We start from the raw sequence: 5,272 nt of genomic DNA on the forward strand, positions 1-5,272 counted from the left end.
TAAGGTAGATAATATACTTCGGAAAATTGAGAAGATGTTTGATCGGTTGACAATTGCAGATAAGCTTGAAACAACGACCAGAAATCCTAACTTTAGAGAACAGCAACAATCCCAATTCAGGATTAAACAAAGGGAACAAAAGGCACAAGATTAGTCATCACAGCAACAGGTCAAAACTCCTTTGCAACAAAACTATGTACATGGAATAGAGGATGAAGATGATGATGATCTGGTGGTAGAGGCGAATCATTTCTTTACTGTTGATGGTTTGCCCATTTTTCTCACGGAAGATGAAGAATATTCGGAGGTCCTAGAGGTCCAAAAAGATGAAGACTACATACTATCAAATGAGGTGGTTTTGGAGGATGAGTCGGATGATTATTAGCGAGGATATATGAATGCATTGACAGCACAACAGAAACAATATTCATTGAGAAGCAGAGATGTACCAGTCAGCCCGGTTTAAAAGAGAAAAGAAGCGCAGCCCAAAAATGACTCCTTAAACATTCAGAAGAAAGGGAAAGAGCCTGTGGATCCAACTTCTAGCAAAGGACCATCTACAAATAGAATTACAAATGAGAATAACAATCAGCAAATTGCAGCAAAAGAAAAAGTCAAAAAGAAGGACCTTCCAGTGAAAGAGGTAGATAAAGTCTCCGTTTTTAGTTTCGAAAATGAGGTTGCTAAATTAAAAGTTTCAATTCTTTTGACTGAATTGATGAAGAACAACAACTATAAACATGAGGTGTCCAAAATTTTGCACATAAATCCTTTATCTCATATGGTTAATGTAGAAGATGATCACCATGAGCTCATCTTTGGCCCTGCCTTAGAAGGTCAGTATGAGGATAGTGAAGTTCCTCCATTTTATATAAGCCTTAGACTACACGAGTATGTCCTCCACAATGCCATGTTTTATTCTGGAGATTCCCATAATCTGATGCTGAAAGCCATTATGGAGAAACTAGGCCTTGACATTACTTGAAAATATCATGACCTGTATTCTTTTGATTTTGGTAATGTCTGTTGTATTAGTCTTATCAAAGACTTGGTGGTATCTTTAGACCAAATCCCGACCAAGAATGTTCTGATGGATGTGGTTATCGTGGACATTCCACCAAGTTTTGGTATGCTTTTGTCCATACCGTGTGGTGCAAAGCTTAAAGGGACTTTACAACTAGATTTCTCCTATGCTACCATTCCCATGTTTGGCCAATTGAGAAAACTATACAGGGAGAAGAAAATGAAATACATGATTACAAGCAAGGAGAAACCACTTAATCATCCAATTAATGTTGTACATATAGATTTAGAGTCATCTGTATTATATTCAGATAGTGGTTTGAATGATGTTGATAGTCAGTTAGTTGATGTAGAAGATGTTCCAGACATTTCAAAAAATTTCAGAGCAGTCCTTGATCAAGAAAGACACAAAATGGCCAGTACTTCCAAGCAGTCCACATACTGGTAGTAGCAAAAAGGTAATGAACAACAAAAAATTGAAGAGAGTAGTCAAAGTGAGAAAGAGAAGGAAACATAATTCCAATGTCTAGAAGAAGAGGCAGGCCTATGGAGCATGGATTTTGATGGAGCTGTAGGTAAGGATGGTGCTGGCATAGGGATTTGGATTCACAACCCTATTTTCCAGCCAAATAAAGTCCGTAGTAATGTTAGAATTAGTTCATACAAATTGGCCTTTGATTGTTCTAACAATGAAGCAGAGTATGAAGTGCGATTGCAGGTTTGAAAATTCTCAAAAAACTGAATGCAAAAAGGATATTAGTCTATGGAGATTCAGAGTTGATAATCAAGCAAGTCAAGGGAGAATATCAAGCTAAACATCCAAGGATGAGAACCTACTGAAATGCAGTTTTAGATATATTAAGAAATTTTCCAGATTATACCTTGACAATAGTACCTCGTGCTCAAAATATTATTGCAGATTCACTTGCCATGACTGCAAGTAATTTGAAGATTCCGATGAATTCCAACAACAAGTTTGAGATCCATGTCAAACACCGCCTTGCAGTTCCGGATAACTTAAGGTATTGGCAGGTATTCTGGGATGATAAGGAGATCAATACCTTTTTGCAAAATGAAGGAAACTATAAGGATGCTTCCATAGATGTTGACTATGATACTAATGAACCAGAAATTGAGGTGAATCAAATGGAAATATTGCAGCTGAAGGGCAACATTATTCCTAAAGGTATCATACCTTTAGAAGAACTTTTCGATCAGGATGATGTGGCTAGAAAGCCAAGCTTGGTGCCTACAGACAAAGGTGTTGAGGATGTTAATCTTGGAACAACAGATAAGCCCAAGTTTGTGAAATTTTCCAAAACATTGTCTCCCGAGGTAAAGTCTAAATATGTTAGATTGTTATCTGAATTTGTTGATGTGCTTTCTTGGGATTATTCAGATCTAAAAGTGTATAACAAAGACATAATTTAGCACACTATTCCCATCAAGCCAAATTAGAAGCCGTTCCGACAAAAGCTGAGAAGAATCAATCCCAAGTTGCTGCCTTCCATTGAAAAAGAGGTAAATAGATTATACAAGGTTGGTATAATTGTCCCAATAAGATTTTCTGATTGGATTTCAAATCTTGTTCCTGTAAGAAAGAAGACCGGAGAAATCAGAATGTGCATCGATTTCTGGAATCTAAATAAAGTATCATTGAAGGAAAATTACCCGCTGCCGAAGATGGATCATATCCTCCAGAGAGTGGTTGGAGCATCGCACATGTCACTACTCGATGGATATTCAGGGTATAATCAAATTCTAGTGCATAAAGATGACCGAGATAAGACTGCATTTACCACCCCTTGGGGAACTTTTCATTATGCTAAAATGCCATTTTTTTTGAAAAATGCTGGAGCCACATTTCAGTGTGGAATGGACGTTGCTTTTGCCAATGAAAAGGATGTATTTCTGGTTGTATATTTAGATGATTTGACAGTGTTTTCAGGTTTTGATGATGAGCATCTTTACCATTTGAGGATTGTGTTTTAGTGATGTAGGAAATTTGGAATATCACTCAATCTGAAGAAAAGTCTCTTTGCTATGGATGAAGGAAAACTGCTTGGTCATATTATCTCAAAAGAAGGCATCCGCATTGATCCTTCCAGGGTGGACGCAATTCAACAAATAGATTTTCCCAGGAGCAAAAAAGAGATACAAGCCTTTAACGGTAAGATTAATTTCTTACATAGATTTGTACCCAATCTAGTTGAGCATCTGAGATAAATTACTAATATGTTAAAGAAGGACAGCGTGGTAAAGTGGACGGAGGAAGCTATGAAGTCATTTAATCTGGTAAAGTATGCTTTATCTACAGCCCTAGTTTTGACTAGTCCCAATTATACACAAGATTTCATTTTGTTCTCATTTGCATCTGAGCACACCATGGCAGCAGTTTTAATGCAAAAGAGAGATCAGATAGAGAAGCCCATTGCATTTTTTAGTAGGACCATAAGAGATGCTGCTTTGTGATACAACATAATTGAAAAACAGGCTCTTGCTCTTGTCAAAGCTTTAAAGGACTTCAGAGTGTATATTCTGCACTCACACATAATAGCATACATTCCTAACGCAGTGGTTAAGGATGTGGTGATACAAAATGATCCCAAAGGAAGGCAGGGAAAATGGATTGTAGCAATGTTAGAATATGACTTGGAGATCAAGCCTACAAAGTTGATCAAAGGACAAAGCGTGGCGAGGCTATTGGTGGAATAAAATTTGCATGCTTTAGATATAAATCTTATTGCGGCCATATCCGAAGATGAATACGAAATATCCCTGATTCAAGTGTCTGAAATGTTCCTTCAGTCACCATGGTATTTAGATATCATGTATGTACTTCAGCACCTCTCACTGCCTCTGAGGATGACAAAGAACAAAGGTAGATCTATCAAACTTAAAGCTGCAAAATTCTGCATTCTTAATAAGGATCTATATTGGAAAGATCCGGGTGGAATATTATTAAATTGCCTTGTAGAAGATGAGGCTCGACAGGTGATGAGTGACTTTCACAAGGGTGATTTTTGTGGTCACTTGTTCTGGAAGACAACAACAAATAAAATATTTAGAGCATGCTATTACTGGACAACCTTATTTTCAGATGTGTACAAAATAGTCATGAGCTGTCATGAATGTCAGGTCTTTCAAGGTAAAAGAAAATTTTTGCCTCTTCCTCTGAAACCAGTTGAAGTCAATGCACCATTTCAGTAGTGGGGACTCAATTTTATTGGGGATATCCATCCAACAATGTCGGCATAGCAAAAATGGATCCTAACAACAATCGAATACTTCACCAAGTAGATTGAAGCAATCCCAACCTGACAGACCATAGATACGGTAATCATTCAATTGTTGGAATCAAATATTTTATCTCGTTTCGGTTGTCCTAGTAAAATAATCACAGATAATGCAGCTGCATTCAAATCAAAGAAGATGATTGATTTTTGCAGCAAGTATAAGATTACTTTGGGTCATTCTATGGCATATTACCTGCAGGTAAATGGTCTGGCTGAATCATCCAATAAGTCATTGGTGAACATCATCAAGAAGCCGCTTGAAACAAATAAGAAAGGTTGGCATAAAATGTTAGTTAATGCCTTGTGGGCTAACAGAGTGAGCCAAAAGAAGTCCATAGGTATGTCTCCATTTGAACTAGTTTACGACATTGACACAGGCTTTCCGACATCTCTTGCAGTTCCGGTTGTGAAACTTTTACAGGAGGCTGGTAGTGAGGAAGATGATTTCCAGAGAAGAATAATTTAGATCATCCATTTACAGAAGACAAGGGAGGATTTTTTCAAAACACTTTCAGATTGTAGGAGAAGATCAGAAAGATCTATGACCGGAAAACAAAAGCAAATAAATTCCAGCTTGAGGATGTAGTGTTGCGGTGGGATGCCAAGAATGAAGATAAGGGAAAGAATTGTAAGTTCGAAAACTTATGGAAGGAACCCTATAATATTGCCGCATACATAGGACAAAATGCATTTCTTCTCAAGGAGATGGATGGACAAGATTCTTTAGGAGGACCAGTCAATGGTAGGCTCCTGAAGCGCTACTTCTTCTAAGGTAATTTTGAAATCATGAAGTGATCATTGTATATACCATTTTCCTTTTCATTGCAAGTTTTTAAAGGTACATAGTTGTTTCAGCTTGGGGCCTGAGGTGAAGGCTATAAAGTTGAGTGATTTGTATTAGTTTGTGTGTTTAATTCAATGTCTAGTCACGATTTGAGTCTTGAGTTAGTTTT

Source organism: Pinus tabuliformis, chromosome 7 (assembly GCF_031772625.1).
Source record: "Pinus tabuliformis cultivar Carrire ecotype Pingquan chromosome 7, CPIR1, whole genome shotgun sequence".
Lineage (NCBI taxonomy): Eukaryota > Viridiplantae > Streptophyta > Pinopsida > Pinales > Pinaceae > Pinus > Pinus tabuliformis.